Source organism: Oryzias latipes, chromosome 6 (assembly GCF_002234675.1).
Source record: "Oryzias latipes chromosome 6, ASM223467v1".
Taxonomy (NCBI): Eukaryota; Metazoa; Chordata; class Actinopteri; order Beloniformes; family Adrianichthyidae; genus Oryzias; species Oryzias latipes.
The window spans coordinates 3,682,851-3,703,857 of NC_019864.2; the positions used below are offsets into that span (position 1 = coordinate 3,682,851).

Sequence of the window (21,007 nt, forward strand, 5' to 3'; positions counted from 1 at the left end):
GTAGTGAAAAAAGCACAGCAGCGTCTTCATTTCCTGAGGATCCTCAGGAGGGTCAACCTGAAGAGGGAGTTGCTGGTTGCCTTCTATCGTTGCTCCATTGAGAGTGCGCTGAGATACTGCATCTCTATGTGGTTTTCAAGCTGCACCATGGCACACAAGAAGGTTCTACAGAGGGTCATAAACACTGCCCAAAAGATCATTGGTTACCCTCTGCCCTCACTGAAGGACCTCTACAACACTCGCTGTCTTGGGAGGGCACGCAACATCACGAAAGACTGCACACACCCAGGACACCGGGTGTTTAAATGGTTGCCCTCTGGAAAAAGACTGAAGGTGCTGAGGTCACGGACTAACAGACTTAGAGACAGTTTTTACAACAGAGCAACGGCCCTCATGAACACACACATGGTTCAGTCTCTCTAGGAGAAGGACGAATGTAGATCCCGTATATACACCTGGGGGGTATTCCAGGAAGCATGTTTAACATACCCCTTACTCGGGGTATGTCGGTTCCAAAAGACCGATATGAGTTGGCGTAATTACGCGCGACTTGGTAACCCTGGTTTAATGCACGTGCGCGGCATGTACATAAAGACATTCTCAATGGATCGCCGATTAACGGAGTCACCATGGAAACGCGTGGAGAAAAAAAGAGAGCGCGACACTTCAGTGAGGCGGAGTCTGAGATTTTAATGACGGCGTATGAAGATTATACGTCCATCAATAAAGTAACACTGCTGCATCAGTAAAAGAAAGAGTTTCTGCTTGTAGTAGAAGAACAGAAAAAGTAAACGCACGAGTTTCTGATCTTATTTCCATTTTCCTGTGACGCATATAAATATAACTTATCCAATTTTGCCAACTTACATGAATTAGTTCTATTGGTAACAAATTATTGAGTTAAATGTATTCAACCTAATTTCTTACGTCTATAAAAATTAGTAATTTTTTTAAAACTCAAATTTACATATTTTTTAACTAAATGTCATATTAATCCAATTCAATTAATCTTTTTTCCATCTTAATTAATTGTAATTCTTGAACTCTCATATGTCTAAGTTTGAGCCGGCAGATATGCTCATTTTTATAACAATTAAAAGTACGGGAAAAAAATGCACGGAGTGCATAAAGTCATAAAAGAATTAACCGGCATTGTGATTGCAATCAAATGAGGTAGGAGTGCTATATAAACTCATCATCCTCTCCTTCACTCTCACTTATGGTGCAGAGACGTAAGCATAGTAGGACAAAATAACTCGGCAAACCACAGTAAAACAGCTAAAACAGTTAAACAATTAAACACACATTTTGTCAAAAACCCACACTTAAACCCAAATCCGTCCAGACAGGCATAGGGAACGATATCCCAAAATCCCTTGGTACGTGTTATTTTTAAGGTGACCTAACAAAAAATGATTTATCTTAACTGAAGCAAATAATTAAGTTAGATCAATGTAAAAAGTTTATCTTTCCAACATCCATATGTGGTCTTATCACCCTCTCATGGTGGAAAAAGTATTATCTGAGCTTCTTCATCCACTAAATCATCTTCAAATGGACACGCCATGCTGCTTCACCTCTCTGAAAACAAACTAAGCTTCAACTAAACCTGCTCCGGACCAGGTTATGTTCAGAGCATGAGTTGCCATGGCAACTTGACCTACCCTGAAACATAGCTCCATTTCTGGAACCGAAAACTGAGGTTATCAACTTCCTTAGCCTCAAACTTACCGTGAGAACTAGCATAACCTGCTTTCTGGAATACCCCCCTGGTGTGCATTTTCATATTTGTATATTTGTATAAATATTTGTGTACATATATATATATGTATATATTTATATAGGTATATGTATTTCTTATATACTCTTTTGTATGTGAGATGATTGTTGTTTTTCTCTTTGCACCAATGTGGGACAGTTTGCAATTTCGTAGCCAAGTGTGACTGTACAATGACAATAAAGCTTTATCTTTATGGTATCTTTATCTTTATCTTGTCTCAAAGATTAGGCCAAAAAAACAAATGAGCACCAGATGTGGAGTTTTCTTTCCTCCTCATCTTCAGAATGGCATGAGTGTTTAGTGTCAGACTCCTAACCATGACTGGCCTGAGGTCAGTCATTTAAAAATGTGCCTAGAACAAAATGTACACGCAATGTTTTTTGTTGTCAGCGCACGACAACTAGGAACACACTGATCTGATTAAAAAAGTTGTTGAAGGTAAAATGATAGAGCAACTTTTTATCACGTTGTAATGTTACAAATTAATCTAAATTTAAAATAATTGTGATTCACTTAAAAATCTGCTATTTTTAGTAAGTCAGTTTGTTGTTGGCAGGACCAATACATTGTGTAATGCCTTATCATATGAGTCAAACTGTGAGTCTGGCTGCTCTGAGGAGAAAGACAATTTGATGTAATGAGCATCAGCTGTGTGACCTGCAGGAGAAGCTTTTTAAACTCATCTTGTTTGTTGGCTCCTCATTCGGTGTCTGGCAAGATGGTAGCTGAGTCAATGGTGGCCCTTTTTGTTCTGGCTGTTTGCCTTGGAAAAGGTATGATATTTGTAATTTCTTTGTTCTTGATCTAAAGTGTAGCGTACTAAAAATTCCAACTTTTTATTTCCTCTTTCTTTAAAGCTTTAAGCTTACCAATTGAAAGACAAAACCAGAAAGCAGATTATGAACTGCTGGGAAGAGACTGGTGAGATAAAAACCACTAAACATGATCTAAATCAAACAATTGAGCTCAAGCGTCTATTCTTTCCTTGACTGTTCTCCCTCTAAAGATGGGGAGTTGAGGAACAGCCTTGGGCTTCTACAGTCAGTAGATTCCAGGTTGAAAGCTCTTGTTAAAGAAGGTGAGTTATCTGAAAAAGAGCAGACTTGAAAAATGATAAATATGTGGTTTGGTGTCTTAATGAGCTAAATACTTGTAATAAAAGTAAAATTGGTATAAATTCTACAGGTGTGATTTCAATTCTATTCTTTTTAGTGCAACTGGAAACCAGTGAGGTGGAAACAATATTTATCCTTGGAGCCAGCAACCAGACTGTGTCCGACGCCGCCAGCAACCAGACTGTGTCCGACGCCGCCAGCAACCAGACTGTGTCCGACGCCGCCAGCAACCAGACTGTGTCCGACGCCGCCAGCAACCAGACTGTGTCCGACGCCGCCAGCAACCAGACTGTGTCCGACGCCGCCAGCAACCAGACTGTGTCCGACGCCGCCAGCAACCAGACTGTGTCCGACGCCGCCAGCAACCAGACTGTGTCCGACGCCGCCAGCAACCAGACTGTGTCCGACGCCGCCAGCAACCAGACTGTGTCCGACGCCGCCAGCAACCAGACTGTGTCCGACGCCGCCAGCAACCAGACTGTGTCCGACGCCGCCAGCAACCAGACTGTGTCCGACGCCGCCAGCAACCAGACTGTGTCCGACGCCGCCAGCAACCAGACTGTGTCCGACGCCGCCAGCAACCAGACTGTGTCCGACGCCGCCAGCAACCAGACTGTGTCCGACGCCGCCAGCAACCAGACTGTGTCCGACGCCGCCAGCAACCAGACTGTGTCCGACGCCGCCAGCAACCAGACTGTGTCCGACGCCGCCAGCAACCAGACTGTGTCCGACGCCGCCAGCAACCAGACTGTGTCCGACGCCGCCAGCAACCAGACTGTGTCCGACGCCGCCAGCAACCAGACTGTGTCCGACGCCGCCAGCAACCAGACTGTGTCCGATTGAATAAAAAATGTTGATTCTTCATTTTGTCTTGTAATGGTTCATGTCGTGCATTAGTCTAATTTCATGACCACATTGCTGCATCTCAGGAAAAGTAAGCGGTAAAGTCCAGTCCTGCTTTTCTTTTCCGGAGACTTGGGTTGCAGATAAAAAGATGAGTGTCAGATTGATACTAGAAACATAAGATTCTTGATCCCAAATTCAATTACAGCAGTTCGGTGCAAAAATGGGTATTTAAAATGTGCAACATCCTCCTTTCACCCACTTCCTCAAAGTCCAGTGGACAGCCCAGGACAGAACTGGCCCTCCTGACAAGCTTGAGTCTTTCTGTGCTGCCTGCTCCCCAACAGACCAAGGCGTAGTGGATGGCAGTGGCTACCACAGAGTCAAAGTCCTTAAGAGAGGCCTGCACACTCCAAAGGACCTCAGTCTCTTCAGAAGGTGGAGGCGACTTTGGCCCTTATACAGGGCATCGGTGTTGTCAGTCCAGTTTCTTGTTGAGGTGAACACCCAGGTACTTAAAACTGTCCACTACCTCAATGTCCGAGCCCTGGATGCTCACCGGTGTGAATTGTGGTGTTCTTCTCTGGAAGTCAATCACCATCTCCTTTGTCTTACTGGTGTTCAAGTGATTACGCTCAGACCAGTCCAAAAAGTCCTTGACTGACCTGTACTCCAGCTCGTCCCCCCCAGCACACAGCCAACAATGGCTGAGTTGTCAGAACTTCTGGAGGTGACAACTGCCAGTGTTGTAGATAACGGGTGAAGAGGAAGGTTGAGAGCACCGTCCCCTGAGGAGCCCCGGTGCTGGAAACCACCACCTACGAAACACAGTTGTGTAGCCTCACATACTGTGGCCTGCTGGTGAGGTAGTAGGTCGTCCATGCAGCCAGTCGTCCGTCCACTCCAGCCCCTTCCAGCTTCTCTCTCAACAGAGCTGGCCGGATGGTGTTGAAGGCGCTGGAGAAGTCACAGAACATGACCCTCACAGCGGTTCTGGCATCCTCCAGGTGAGTCAGCGCCCGGTGCAGCAGGTAGATGACAGCGTCATCCACCCCGATGTTCGGCCTGTAGGCAAACTGTAGCGGATCCGTCGCGGTGCTGACCACTGAGCGAAGGTGGCTGAGGACACATGGTCTTCATTAAGTGGGAGGTCAGGGCTACTGGTCTGTAGTGATTTGGCTCCTTAGCGTGCCCCATTTTAGGAACCGGAACCACACAGTCCGTGGTCTGGAAACAGTCTCTCAATCTCTCACTGGCCTCATCAGTCCACGCTCACTGACTTCTTCTGGGGTGGTTCTCTTCTTGCCCTGGGTTTGTATTCAGAGAGCAGGTGCACCAGGTTGTGATCAGAGCGACCGAGTGCGGGGAGAGGGTTGGATTCCTATGAGTCCTTAATCTTTGAATACAGTAAGTCCAGCGTCTTGTTGTCCCTAGTGAGGCACTTAACATACTGAGTGAAAGTGGGGAGAATGGAGGAGAGCGAGGCATGGTTGAAGTCCCCGCTGATTAGAAGCAGCGCCTGCGGGTGCCGGGTCTGCATACGCGTCAGCGCTCCGTGGAGTCGCTCGCAGGCTGCCTCCGCGTCAGCCGATAGAGGGATGTACACGTTAAAAACTATAACATGCGAAAACTCCCTCGGGATGCAAAACGGCCGAATGCCCACAGCGAGAACCTCAATGTCACGGGAGCAAAGCTGTTCCTTCACAGAGACGCGCGCCGGGTTGCACCATCTCTCGTTAATAAACACCGCCAGTCCTCCTACTTTCTTCTTACCACTGTCTGTCTCTAAATAATTCTTGTTTTTAGCTTTGAAGTCTGAAAACTGGATTGGAATGTCCGAAAACTAACTATATAGAGCACTCTGTCGTGTGTTTGCCATTTTGTAGTGCCAACCATCTACATTTCCCACAATCCAGTGCCCTGGAAATTTCCCAGAAGTCTCTGCAAAAAACTAGATGCTCACTAGATTGGCGATTCAAATGTATTTTATATGGCATAAACCAACGTTTCCATTGTAAAAACACTCCCATTGATTAGATTTTCACTTCTTAAAAATCGAAATAAATTGTAAAATTGCAGTTTAAGTGCCATTGCATCTCGTTGTCTTGGAGGATGCAGAGTTAAAATCGAACGTACCCCGTGGTTAACCGGGAAGCAGAAGTTTGGAAACAGGAAAGGACCATTTATGAAGAAAGTAAAGTAGAATTTATGACAAGTCCCCTCCTATGGTTGCCGTATGGAGTGGTCCCCCCCTCTTTCGGTTTTATTTGCACCTTAGACATGTAGGGCCCTTGGTAGGGGGGGTGCTTGGACATCACTGCCAGCAAGCAGCAGATGTCCTCCTAGCACCCTACCCGCCAATTTTAACCGCACCTTAGACATTTAGGGCCCCTTGGTGGGGAGGGTGAGGGGACATCACTGTGAGTAATCAGGAGATGTCCCCTTAGTGCCCTACCCGCCAATTTTAACTGCACCCCCCTTAGTACACACACCCCTCCCCCCTCAATATATACATCCCAACATAAACACACACACATGCACACACACACCCTCTTAAACACACATATACGCACACACATTTTGCAAGGAAGGTGGGACCTAGGACCATCTGTCCCCTGCCTCTTCCCTGGTGGGGGGTACGGGCCCCTTTGCAGCGGCGGCCGTGTCCCTGGGGTGCCGGCTTCCTGGGCCCGGCGGTGCTCTCTCCGCGCGGTGGGGGGGTTCACATTACATCTGAGCCGGGGGTGTTGGTGTCCCTGGGGGGTGGGTTCTGGTCCTTGCTCCTGAGCGCTGGGCCCCGCCTAACTTCCAACTGTGGCCGAGCCTGGTCGGGCCATATTTACAACACCCCTTGTGGGCCCTCTTTTTTCCCCGGGGTTCCCCCCTCCTGGGCGGGGGCGGCGGGCCCCTGCCTTGCTCCTCCCTGGACCAACCGTGGGCCGGGCGGATGGCTGCCTGGAGTGCGGGGCGGGTCTCCCTTGGGGGGTCCTGGCTCGTACCTGGGGTTGGGGCGGGGGGATGCCCGGAACTCCTGGGTGGTGGTGGGGTGCTCGTCTGGGGCTGTGGGCGTCCCTCTCCGGTGGGGCCCTGCGTTGGGCTCTCCCGGCGCGGCGGGGGGGCTGTTCTCCTGGTTGGGCTGGGGCGGCCCTCTCTTTCCCTCTGTGCCTCCCTGCTCTCTGGCTCTGGGGGGCCTTGCGGCGGTCCTGCTGGCCCTGGCCTGGGTGGCGGGCTTGGTCGCCCGGGCGGCGGTTGTTCCCTGCCGGTTTCCGTGTGGCGTGGGGGGGATTCCGGCTGCCGCTGCTGCTGCGGTGGGGGTCTTGGGGTGGGGATGGCTGGGCGCTCTCCTTCCTTCTTTACACATTCCACCATCCATATTAGAAGAACATGAGCACTCACCTGAGCACGGGTGTTGGCTCACCTTTGCACTGGCGGTTTGCGTGACTGAATGACTGAAATGTTTCACACTAGTTGGTTTTAAGGCATAAGTATGCGTGTGAGCACTATCTGTTTTGTGTACATGTCGACAGATGGACATTTTTGCAACTAGCAGGTGTGTTTGACACTTGGGTGTGTGTGTGGACAGGCTCCGCCCTTTTTGTACTGCATTTGAGCCTTACCATGGTGATTAACAACCAGTAAACTTGTTGCTCTATGCTGCTTCATGGTCTTATCCCCCTTCCCCTCCTACTATCACCCTCCTTCCCCCCCTCTTTCTAACGTCCCTCTCTCTTCTTCCCCTCTTTCCTTTTCCGTCCGGTCCAACACCAAAGATCTTCAAACATGTTTGAAATTAATAAAGTTTGGCCTCAATTACAAAAGGGGTTTATTCAGACATACCTTTGGTTTGTCTGAAGATTAATAACCCCTCTTGTTAAAGTAAAATATGTCCAACACAAGAGGCCCTCAGCTCTCATCTGTTTGCCCAGCTGTTGGACAGGACAAGGTAAAAAAAAAAAAAAAAAAAAAAAAAAAAAAAAAAAAAAAAGAATTTATGACAAGTCTTTACAGAACAAACCGGTACACAATGAGAAGCTGGACTGGGTGTGGTCGCCGTCTGCCTATGAAAGGTAGGTCCTGGGTTTGTTTGGTTAGGTGGACGGGAGCACCAAACTCTGAAGAAGATGTAACCAGATTTGATCAGTTTCTCCAAGAAAACAGCAGAGAAATTGCCGGTGATGTAATGAACAGGTGGGTCTCTAACCTGGATTTAAATAATCTGAGTGTTTCAGATGATCTAAGGCTTTCTGGAAGTCTTTTCTAGAATAGAAGCTGGATGCAGCTTCTCTATGTCTGTCTGACTATAGAACTGACCAAAGACTGGATCCAAATGACCGGAGAGGTCTGGCTGGTACATCCTGGGTCAGGAGGTCAGTCATGTATTTTGGTGCTAAACCATTCAAAGCTTTATAAACCAGCAACAGCCAATGCAAAGACCTCAGATCTGGACTTATGTGTTCTACTTTTGGAAGAGTTTTTAATTTTCCCTGAGATAAGTTTTGTTCTTCTTTTTGCCATGAACAATTGTACAGCTTCCAAAATGTCATAATAATAAACATAGTTACTTGCCATTCTGTTCAGTAAAAAAGTAAGAATCTTCCCATTCTTCCAGAAACGTCCGGTGTTTCTCTTTATAATCTGAATTAAGCCATTTTGAACATGAGGGTAAAAGTCTCCACGCGCATCAAATGTTTAGTAATTTTTTCTGGCATTGGGGACAAATTATTGGCGGTCACTTATGAGTCAGGAGCAGAATCAAAACACTTACACTGCCCAGCGGTTTTTTTATTATTTATTTTTAATACTCTCTGATGGACTTGAGAGTTGTAGTAAAGTCAATTACCTTTTAAATGAGACTTACTTACAAGGTTGTCAAGAAGGGGAAAGTTTGAAAAATTATTGTTCTGTTTGTCGTTTCCATAATAGTAGCTTTTTTTGAAAAGCCTTCAGGTTTTCTTCTGCTTCCATGATGTTGACTCCACCCCCCTGCATCTGCTGATTAAGGTGATTGAGAGCTGCGAATATATCAGCCATGTATGCTAAAATGAGAATGAACTCAGATTTTTTGAAGCAATCTGCATGACAATGTTGGTGCTCTTCCGAAAACAAGGCTAATTCCACACGCAAGGCAAAAACACGATTCAGCACCTGTCCCCGGGATAACCACCGCACATTAGAATGGTACATTAGTACCTCAAATTCAGCGCCCATTTCTTTGCACCGCTCACTGAAGATGCAGTGCCTCAGAGCACTATTTCGCACATAGTTCACACATTCCACTACAGTTTTTAATACTTCTGCCATTTTTGGAGGCAAGGTTTTTGTTGCCAACGCATGCCTGTGCAGAATACAATGTGTGACAATGATGTGTGGTGCACCGGCTTTTACTAGCGCGCCAAAACCAGACTTTCCTCCCAGCATTACTGGAGCTCCATCCGTACAAACTGCAGTGACCATATCCCACGAAAGATCATTGTCTCTGAATAAGTCATCCACAAGCTTCTTCACATCAGCTGCCTTAGTTGTGGTTGTAAGAGGCTAACAAAATAAAAACTCTTCTTTTATCATGTCGTCTTTCACATACCGCACAAAAACAGCAAGCTGGCTTAGGTTAGCAAGTAGCAACGTCTGTGGTCTCATCAAGTTGAAGGCTGAATTTTGCCGGGCTTGAAATCAGATCTGCGACTACTTGAGCCAAGATGTCTTTACTCATCTCATCTATTCTGTTGCTGATGGTGTCATTTGAAAGAGGAATTTGGGATAATTTACCTTCGGCCGCTGTTCCAAGTATCAGATTCGCCATTTTTAACGCAGCTAGTTTTACTAGTGTTTCACCAATGGTGTGTGGCTTGCCCTGCTTTGCGATGAGGTACGCAAGTTCATATGATGCTGTGAGGATCGGTTTGTTAACGGGAACAAATCCAAGAGCAGGCAGAGTGGCCTTATCATCAAATCTGACTCTCTTCCCCTTGAATTCTGCAAGCGTTGTGTTCTTATATTCTCCATCTCCATGCAGCTTCTATAAGTGTTCCTTAAGTTTTGCCAGTGCGAGGCTGGAGTTGCTCAACTTGGCATTGCAAATCATGCAGATAGGACGCTGACTCCCATCCCGTTCCGTGATACATGAGAATCCATATTGTACATATTCATCTGACCCCTTCATTATTTTGCTCTACATAGTTTGTATGGATTAAAATATGAAGAAATTAATTACACGATGTACTTCGACATCATTCACACGTTGGATCACTCCTTAATGCGCTTAATTCCTCGCATCACTGATTAGCCAAGCAATGTCACGTGATCATTTGCAGCCAGTGATGGCCAAGCAGGGCATACCATTGTGTGTAGACATGATGAGTCGGTGAGTCTTAACCTCCATGGCAGAGGCTCCACCGAACCCCTGAGACCGACTCACCGAACCCCTAGGATTCGATCGAACCCAGGTTAAGAACCACTGGTCTAGATCTATGAACATTTAAGGAACGTGAACCTGCTCGTCCGAGGAGCTTATTCCGTTCAAGCTCCTTACCAAGTGGTTATCCCGGGGACAGTCCAGTTCCTCTGAACAGAAAGAAGAGGGAGAACATTCAGATGTCCTGTGCTTGGTCTTATTTTTGTGGGAACCTGTATTTGAGGTCCCTGCTCCTCCTCTCAGGGGTACAGGGAAAAGGAGATGGGTGACTTAAAGTGCACAAGGACAGACTCTAGGCCAACAACTAGTTTTCTGTTAAACTGCAGGAACTTGGGACTTCCGGTGAATATGGCAGCCTAGAAGACGTGTTTTTGCTGTGATCCTGCTCCCATCCAACCCTTATAAAGATTTAATAACCGCTACCACCATTATCGCCTTCAGGTGGGTGTACGAAGAGTTGTCTTAATAATTTTCAGTGACATATTGGATATACGAACAAAGAACCATGTCGAAACAATCAAAACTTCAAGTTAAAAAGAGCACGGCACATCATGCTAGTGCTAGCAATAGCCACAAAGAAGGCTTGCTAGCGGATGATTTGCATCATCTTCAGGCCCCAGAAGACGTGGAGGCTCTAATATTGAAAATTTCCAAAAGTTTTGGAGCAACAAAGGCATTGGACAAAATCTCCACCACACTGGATGACCATTCAACACGCATCACAGCCGTGGAGCAGCGGGTTTCGGATGTGGAGGAGGAAGTTACAGGACTGGGGAAGCGGCTGTTGGACGCAGAAAAGAAAATCGCTCTTCTGATCAGCTGCGTGGATGATTTAGAGCAGTGTTTTTCAAGCACGTGTGCCACGGCACACTAATGTGCCGTAAGAAATTGCCCTCATTAACTGATCTAAAAACATTTTCCATCTCCAGGATATCAGCTCTGTGTTCATCCAAACAGGCCCTGATAAAACACTGAGGAGTTAGGAATATAAACGATCATAAAATACTTTTTCTTTGCGTTTATTTTATTTTATTAAAGACATTTTGATAAGAATGACGGCAGCGCGATTCAGCTGCAGCTCCGGCTGTATTTAGGAAAAGTCCCGCCCCTTTACCTGTCTCCACCAATCATTCTTGAAGGCTTAATCACATGTCATCAGTCTGCCCAATCAGAAGTGCTTAAAGTCTTCACTTCCTTGTCCCGATTTAGCTCGTAAAGTCGCTCAGTTCTAACAAAAATACCAGCTAAAGCTCGTCTTTAGCGGTGTAGCTTTCCACAGAATCCGGTATCAGACCGTGGAACAAGTGAACAAAACCATGAAGCTCCGAAAAGCGATCTCCGCCGGCCGTTTTTATGCACTACATCTCCCATGATGCATTGGGTTGTGAGAGTGACAGCGTAAAAGGAGTTCTGTTGTTAAACGTCTTGAAAACAACGAACACACTTCAAACTTTTTTTAAATCTTCTAACTTAACTTTTATTGCATCTTTTAGAAAAACAGCTGCAGTTTCCAGCTTTTTCTGCAATAATTATCACAAAAATGCATGTGAGATTGTGGAGGGGCTGTAGATCAATACAGACTATGAGTTTCTCCTTTTTTTTTCATTTTTGGATGCTGGTGTGCCGCGGGATTTTTTTTAAGCTTAAAGTGTGCCGCGGCTCAGACAAGGTTGAAAAACACTGATTTAGAGAACAGAAGCAGACGAGACAACATTCGAATTGTCAACCTGAAAGAAGGCATAGAGGGTGCAAACCCCATTCAGTTTTTTGAAACTTGGTTGCCCTCCTTTCTCGGTCTGGATAAGAGACCAAACGCGATCACGCGCGTCAAGCTGGACCGGGCACACAGGAGCCTCGCGGCCGCTTATAATCAAGCTTCACAACTCAAGTGACAAGCAGCGGATCATGGCAGCGGTGAAAGCGGCACCAGTGCTGGAGTACGACGGCCAGCGGTGCGCAAAAGGAGGCGCGCTTTCACCGATGTGTATCGCGCGCTCATTGAGAGAGGAATCCGCTTCAACATGCGTTTCCCTGCCACACTTGCGCTGAAGCACCATGGTGTTGAGCACAAGTTCTCTTCAAAAGATTCAGAGGCTTTTGTTAAGACTTTGGGCTGAGGACATAACGGACTCACTGACCAACATGGCCCACGTAAGTGCCTTTTCTTACAGTAACGTAGAGACATTAAAAACAAATTATGCACAAGTGTGTTTGTCACCTGAGTGCTTCCACACACAGGTATGACGGGGGTTCTTATTTTTTTTATTTATGGCTAAGGGTGGTCATAATATGTTTAGGTGGGTGGAGCGGGAGTGGGATTAAAACCTGTTTTTTTGCCTGTGGAGCGGAAGCAACTTTTGGCTGCATCGGGAGTCTCCTTACAATTTCAATTTAGTGTTTTTTTTATTTTTTTATTTCTTTGGACAGTTGACAGTTGTAATCGTTATACCACTCCTTTTTGGTATTTTTTTTTCTTCTTTTGTTTTTCGAGATGTGTGAAATTGTTCTTTGGCCGTCACTGTTTGATGGTAGTGTTTTTGCCAGCACAGCAGATCCAGATACTGTATTATTTTTTGAGAATGTTTTCTTTTCTCCTTTTCATGGTGCTTTACTTCATGCTGGACTGATGATTGTGTGTAATGAGTAACACAAAAATATTAACCCTTTTTTTTTTTTTTTTTTTTAATCTGTCCTGTCCAACAGCTAGGCAGACAGATGAGAGCTGAGGGCCTCTTGTGTTGGACATATTTTACTTTAACAAGAGGGGTTATTAATCTTCAAACAAACCAAAGGTATGTCTGAATAAACCCCTTTTGTAATTGAGGCCAAACTTTATTAATTTCAATCATGTTTGAAAATCTTTGGTGTTGGACCGGACGGAAAAGGAAAGAGGGGAAGAAGAGAGAGGGACGTTAGAGAGAGGGGGGGGTAGGAGGGTGATAATAGGAGGGGAAGGGGGGTAAGACCATGAAGCAGCATAAAGCAACAAGTTTACTGGTTGTTAATCATTATGGTAAGGTTCAAATGTAGTACAAAAAGGGCGGGGCCTATCCACACACACACTCAAATGTTATAAACACACCTGCTAGCTGCAAAAATGTCCACCTGTCGACATGTACACAAAACAGATAGTGTTCACACGCATACTTATGCCTTAAAACATTCAATCATGCAAACTGTTAGTGATTAAAAAAATATTAAAAAAAATATTAACCCTTAATGTTAAGGGAATCAATCACGTTATCAAAAGGCGTAAAACTCTCACTTTGCTTAAAAAAGAAAAGGTGCAAATTGCCCTATTACAGGAAACTCACCTAACTGACCATTAACACTCAAAACTACAGCGCGACTGGGTGGGGCAGGTACTGTGGAAAAAATTGTTAAAGATAGAGAGGGGCGTTACGTAGCAGTAACTGGAATCTTGTATGGCGAGCAAATATTGCTCGGTAATGTAGATGCTCCAAATGTATATGACAGTGCATTTTATTCAAAAATTCTGGCAGAAGTTTCACCTATTTGTCCCTCTCATGTTCTAATAGGAGGAGATTTTAACACAGGTTTGATGCCCAGCTCTGACTACAGCCCACCTAAGACCCAGCCACCCTCTAAAATGGCAAAAGCAACAAATGGGCTATGTAATGATCTGGGTCTCTTTGATGCCTGGAGGATTTGTAATCCAAATGTAAGGGATTTCACTTCTTTTCTAGGCCTCATCAGTCTTTTTCTAGAATTGACTTTCTGTTTGTCTCCAGATCTATCCTGGATAATACCCTTGTATGTTCTATTAATCTGTGTGTCTTGTCAGATCACTCCTCGGTCTTTATAGAGTTATTACCATCTTATTATGATCGTTTATCAAGATAGTGGCGTTTGAACCTATTTCTTCTAAGTGACCCTGTATTTATAAAATATTTGGAAGACCCATGGGAATTATATATCACCACAAATGATACACCAGAGCTGGGGTGTCAAACTCATTTTGGTTCGGGGGCCACATTCAACCCGTCTGACCTCAAGTGGGCCGGACCAGTAGCGTAAAAGCACAATAACAGCTTTATTCTTGATTTTTTACCCAATTGGAAAACATGCCTCAACCAACATGGTAGCTTAACCATTTCTTATTACACATTCATTCACAGAGGCCAATGGATCTTAAATAAAATTAATTTCACTTTAAAAAATATTGGTTTATTCAATTTTACACAGCCTGAATATTTTAAATCTGACACTGAAGCAATCCTGATAATAAATTCAAGAGGGGCTACAGAAAATGAAACATCTTCCTAAAATGTAAACGTCCAAACGATGACAAAATTACACTAAATTATTATTATTATTATTTTTTTATTTTATTTATTTTTTTAACTTGTCCTGTCCAACAGCTGGGCAGACAGATGAGAGCTGAGGGCCTCTTGTGTTGGACATATTTTACTTTAACAAGAGGGGTTAATAATCTTCAGACAAACCAAAGGTATGTCTGAATAAACCCCTTTTGTAATTGAGGCCAAACTTTATTAATTTCAATCATTTCTGAAAATCTTTGGTGTTGGACCGGACGGAAAAGGAAAGAGGGGAAGAGGAGAGAGGGACGCTAGAGAGAGGGGGGGTAGGGGGGTGATAATAGGAGGGGAAGTGGGATAAGACCATGAAGCAGCATACAGCAACAAGTTTACTGGTTGTTAATCATTATGGTAAGGTTCAAATGCAGTACAAAAAGGGCGGGGCCCGTCCACACACACACTCAAATGTTGTAAACACACCTGCTAGCTGCAAAAATGTCCACCTGTCGACATGTACACAAAACAGATAGTGTTCACACACGCATACTTATGCCTTAAAACCAACTAGTGTGAAATATTTCAGTCATTCAGTCATGCAAACTGTTAGTGCAAAGGTGAGCTAACACCAGTGCTCAGGTGAGTGTTTATGTTCTTCTAAAATGGATGGTGGAACGTGAAAAGAAGGAGGGAGAGTGCCCAGCCATCCCCAACCCAAGACCCCCACCGCACCAGCAGCGGCAGCCGGAATCCCCCCAACGCCACACGGGAACCGGCAGGGAACAACCGCCGCCCGGGCGACCAAGCCCGCCACCCAGGCGAGGGCCAGCAGGGCCGCCGCAAGGCCCCCAGAGCCAGAGGCCAGGGAGGCACGGAGGGAAAGAGAGCGCCGCCCCAGCCCAACCAGGAGAGCAGCCCCCCGCCGCACCGGGAGAACCCAACGCAGGGCCCCACCGGAGAAGGACGCCCACAGCCCCAAACAAGCACCCCACCACCACCCAGGAGTTCCGGGCATCCCCCCGCCCCAACCCCAGGTACGAGCCAGGAGCCCCCAAGGGAGACCCGCTCCGCACTCCAGGCAGCCATCCGCCCGGCCCACGGTTGGTCCAGGGAGGAGCGAGGCAGGGGGCCCGCCGCCCCCGCCCAGGAGGGGGGAACCCCGGGGAAAAAAAGAGGGCCCACAAGGGGTGTTGTAAATATGGCCCGACCAGGCTCGGCCACAGTTGGAAATTTGGCGGGGCCCAGCACTCAGGAGCAAGGACCAGAACCCACCCCCCAGGGACCAGACACCCCCGGCTCAGATGTAATGTGAACCCCCCCACCGCGCGGAGAGAGCACCGCCGGGCCCAGGAAGCCGCACCCCGGGGACACGGCCGCCGTTGCAAAGGGGCCCGTACCCCCCACCAGGGAAGAGGCAGGGGACAGATGGACCCAGGTCCCACCTTCCTTGCAATATGTGTGTGCGTGTATGTGTGTTTGAGAGGGTGTGTGTGTGCATGTGTGTGTGTTTATGTTGGGATGTATATATTGAGGGGGGAGGGGTGTGTGTACTAAGGGGGGTGCAGTTAAAATTGGCGGGTAGGGCACTAAGGGGACATCTCCTGATTACTCACAGTGACGTCCCCTCACCCTCCCCACCAAGGGGCCCTAAATGTCTAAGGTGCAGTTAAAATTGGCGGGTAGGGTGCTAGGAGGACATCCGCTGCTTGCTGGCAGTGATGTCCAAGCACCCCCCCTACCAAGGGCCCTACATGTCTAAGGTGCAAATAATACCGAAAGAGGGGGGGCCCACTCCATACGGCAACCATAGGAGGGGGGCCACTGCCTAGTAAACCCCCCCCCCCCCAAGGCTCATCGCAGGCTAAGCCCCCCACCCCCTCACCCTATTATGAGGTTATATGAGGAAGGGGGTAAGTTGGGGACAGCTGATAGACTGTCCCCCGGTGGTCAAACAGCTGTCACACGGCCCCCCCCCCCCCGCCCGCCCCCCCAGCAAGGGGGCCAGGCCCACCCAGCCCAGGGGCCCCACTCCCGGAGGTGCCGACACCCCAAGCCCAGCACCCTCCCCCCACACAGAGAGAGAGGAGCCAGAAAGCGCTGCCCCCCCCCGGAGCAAGCCCAGGCCCCCACCCCCAAACGCCGGCCCTAGAAGAGCTCTGGTCAGGCTTTGACGGGACCGAGGCAGCCAACCGGCCGGGGAAACCGCCGATTGCCTCAGCGGAGACCCCGACCCATCAACCCCCCCTGCCCCGTACCAATAGTGCCCCCCCCCTCCCCCAGAATGCCCCCCCACAGGACAGGGCCGACAAGACCCCCCACCCCACCCCCCCCAGACCCCGCAGCCGAAGCGGATGACACCCAGAGCGACCGGGGGCCCCAAGAGGGTTGTCCCGTCCCGCCCCAGAGCCAGGGAAGGGCCGATCCCAGCCCCAGGTGTAGATGGGAAGCCCATCCAGCGCCGCTGGGCCCCCCCCCGAGCAGCGCCCCCCGCCAACCCCCCCCAGCACAGGCAAAGGGACCACCCCCCCAAGCCAAGCCAGACCACCACCCCACCCCCCCACCACGCACCCCCACACCCAAGCACAGAGGACCACGCAGCGCCCCAGCCCGCCCCACCCAGGCGCCAGACCCGACCCCCCGACCAACGGAGCCCCCACCACCCCCCGCCAAGCACCGGAGGCCCCGACCCCCACCCCGGCCCACGGCAGAAGGGCAAGGAGCAGCGACGACCAGGCCCCCCCCACCCCCTAAGTCACGGAGTTAGCTATGGGAGACCAGAGAGACCGAATTCTTTCAAAGTTACTTGAACTTTGGGCTGACATTTTTTCCAAGCTGATATGATCAAGCAGCAGATTTCTGTGTTGAGTTATATTTATATTTTTTTTGCTTTTCCAATTTATTAAAATAGTTTTTTTAGCAATGCAAAGAGTTATGAAAATGATAGAGCCTAATCCTCCTTCTACATCGATGGCACTCATGTCACCAAGCACACAAAGTGACGGTGAAGCTGTGATTGAAACCTTAAGCCAGACTGATAGATCGGCACATACCTGCAGCCAGAGAGCCTGGACAGGCGTGCAGAACCATAGTGCATGCATGTAATTGTCGGGTAGATTACTGTCACAGTGCTGACAAATGTCTGAGTTACTGAGACCCATCTTGAACATCTTCTGTCCAGTGTAGTAAATTCTGTGAAAAGTTTTGAAATGGATTAGCTGCAGATTTTGACTTTTTGTCATTTTAAAGGTGTTTAGACAAAGTTCTGACCAAAAACTTTCATCTGTGCTGATGCTCAAATCCGCATCCCATTTTGATGTCGGAAGTGAAATATTGTTATCTAAATTGCATAAAAGTTTGTATATTTTGGAGAGAGTTTTATTCATTGAGAAATTGATCAGAGTGGCAACTACATCTGGTAGCTTTAAATCGTTGTCTCTGTATTTAAACTTTTTAGTAATAATTGATTTAAGTTGCTGATATTCCAAGAAGTTATATATTCCATGTTTGTCTTGAAGTTCCTGGGGAGTTATGAATCTTCTATCAATAATTATGTGCTCTAGTTGTTTTATGCCCCCTGCTTGCCAAGCTGGGAAGTGGATAATTTTTTTGTTTATGAGGATGTCTGGGTTGTTCCAGATGGGTGTCATTTTGCACGGTTGAATTGATGATTTTGATATTTTGAGAAATTCCCACCAGGCTGTTAAAGTGGCATTTATATTAATACTTTTGAAACAATCCTGTTTTTTAACTATTTGGCTAATAAATGGAAGATCTGACAGGTTGATCTTTCCACATAACGCCTGTTCCTGGTCTAACCATGAGTTAGTTTCTGGATTATTTTTTAACCATTTTAAGATGTATTGTAATCTATTTGCAAGAAAGTAATTGTGGAAGTTAGGTAATTCTAATCCTCCACAGCTTTTTGCGGATTTTAAAGTTTTTAGACTAATTCTTGCAGGTTTATTGTTCCATAGAAAGCTTGATATGGATGAGTCTAATGTTTTGAACCATTTTAATGGCGGTTGTGTGGAAATCATTGAGAAGAGATAATTAACTTTGGGTAAGATTTTCATTTTTACCGTGGCTACCTTGCCCATAAGGGACAAAGGCAGGTTGGTCCAGCGTGTTAGATCGTCCTGTATGTTGGAATTACACTAAATTAAACTTGCAAACATTTGTAAACATAAGAGTTTGGAGTTAACCTCCTTTCTCTCCTGAAACTTCACTAGACCATCAATATCAGGATTTAAATCCTGTGCAGCAACACATTTACTGTCATTCAAGTGTGCAAAACACAATGAAATGTCCATTATTATTATCATTAATTATTATAAGAATCTTTTCCTGGTTGCTGCCTGAATTTTGTGGCAACACCTGCCTTCTTCCTGACCTTTGATGGGGTGCCATCAGTGACCAAAATTACTTCATGTGACCAGTTCACTCCAACATCGTCCAGCACAGTAACTAGAGAGCTGACTATGTCATCAGTTGTTGTTGTGTCCATCAACTCCAGAAACTCCAGAGTGACGTCTCTTCAACACCTTTAATAAATATGCACAGCTGTACATATCTGTGATGTTGGTGTTTTCATCAATAGCGACTGAAAATACAATAAATGACTGGATTCCTTCATATGGCTGCCCATGTTTCCTCAGAGATGTTGGATCTGATCGTAATTCTTGACAGATTCATGTTTAAGGTCGACTGCTTTTTGGGAACAAGACTTCTGCAGCCTTCAGCATTTTTCAATAAGTTCACCATCAGAAAATGGATTGGATGTTTGCTCCAATTTCTCTGCAATAAGGTAGCTAGGTGTCACTGCCATCACTGATGTCACGGCTGCAGTAAATCCAGATGGTTATTTATCGGTCCAGCTAATAGTTGGTAAATCTTTTTTTTTCTTAACTGCAAATGGTGAAACTTTTCTTCATGGTGAGTCTCATAGTGGTGCTGAGTGTTATATATTTGGAGAACCTGTTGATGACATACCAAGCATGCAGGTTTGCATTCAGCTCCGTGAACAAATAAAACGCTTTCCATTTTCCTGGAAAGCTCAGGACTTCACTTCAATCTTTTTTTCTTTTTGACAACATTTTGGTCATTAGGGTGTCACTACTGATCATCCTTCAGTAGCCGCGGTTACATGGGCAGAATATCTTGATCGGATCAATGGTCGGGTTAAAATTCACCTGTGCACATGGGATCGGAAAAACTTTTTCCGATTAGAACAAACGTTCACATGGGTCACACTTTCGGTTGGAATGAATCATTTGGGCATGCGCAGTAGTGTTAAAAACTCCCGGATGAGGAAATAGGTCCCATTCTAAACAAAGAGCTGCCACAGACATTTCTTTTATGCAGCAGCTCGGTAATATACGAGACGATCTTCCAAACGTGCTTTTATTAATGTCATGAATAGTATGAAGCGCCTGTACGCTCATCGTTTTATTTAATCCATGTGGTCAGTGCTGGAAGAAGGGTTAGGACAGGCTATAAACACAGGCTAACAACATTAGCCTGATGGACACAAAATCCAGGACCATGAAACGCTGCAATCTGCATCTTGGCTGCACGTAAATGTCTGGGAATAACATCAGTCTTTATTTTGTCGGGACACAACTGGAAACACAAATCCATAGGATTGTTTGAACGATTCTAAGGACTGAGCCACATTTATTTCTGCTTCCCCAAACTCGCTGCGTGTGCTGGCGGCTCTCCTGAGTCCTGGAGCCGCTAACCCAGAGCGGCGGGACGGCCCGCAGTCTGAAGTCTCCCACATATAACAAAACAAAAAAAACGCACACGTAACAAAGCATCTTCCTCCCATCAGACACGAAGTTATTAATCCAGCTGTTTTGCTCACTCGGGTGCCAGTAGACCAAGTGAGCGTCGGGGGGCAAGCGCTCCTTCCCCGCATCTCCCTTGTGAGGGGTGAAAGAGAAGGGAGAGCCAGCGGGGTGAGAGCGGCGCAGCGCTTTTCACGGGGCGTCCGCAGAGCAGCTGGTTGGTCCCGTATGAGCTCCAAAGCTTTCTCACAGTGAAACACCGTCTATGCGTGACGTAAACCAGAGCAGTAGTGACACACGATCGGAATGACCGTTTACATGCTCCACGATCGGATAAACGATCTGTATAACCCACCTATCTCGATTGGAAAGAAATTTTGATCCGAACGAGTCTGACCGGGGCAGAGTATTCCAAATGGCGCGTTTACATGACGTATTTTCTTTCCGATTAGGCGTTCTTTCCGATTACTTTTGCCCATGTAAACGCAGCTAGTGATGAGGCTCACAGGGAACCAAACTACCGCCTACCCAGACACAGAGCTGTTAGGTTTCGTTTTTGGCACATGCAGAGTTATGTTGTTTCACCTGTTAAGCTTTTCCTTTGGTCCCCCTAGTGGCGGAATTGCGCATTTCGGTTATTTCTTTAAAAAATCATAACTTGCCACAGGAATGGACTAGAAACTTGCTTTCTTTTTTAACCATCCTTATGATTTTTACTCTTCATGTGTGTGCCGGACTTAACCACCTGGCGGGCCGTATGTTTGACACCCCTGCACCAGAGGTTAGTGAATCTG

At 46.6% G+C, this 21,007-nt stretch overlaps 2 long non-coding RNA genes across 2 annotated transcripts; one reads left to right on the forward strand and one right to left on the reverse strand.

Moving 5' to 3' along the window:
- The first annotated feature begins 2,459 nt into the window (after positions 1–2,459).
- Positions 2,460–3,112, forward strand: LOC101172140. The gene is made up of 4 exons (XR_908362.3): positions 2,460–2,553; positions 2,638–2,701; positions 2,787–2,858; positions 2,993–3,112. It is a non-coding gene; the product is annotated as an uncharacterized LOC101172140 (long non-coding RNA).
- A 9,620-nt stretch (positions 3,113–12,732) lies between these two features.
- Positions 12,733–14,204, reverse strand: LOC111947507. The gene is made up of 2 exons (XR_002873367.1): positions 13,365–14,204; positions 12,733–12,813 (listed from the first exon to the last, which is right to left on the reverse strand). It is a non-coding gene; the product is annotated as an uncharacterized LOC111947507 (long non-coding RNA).
- Positions 14,205–21,007: the final 6,803 nt, after the last annotated feature.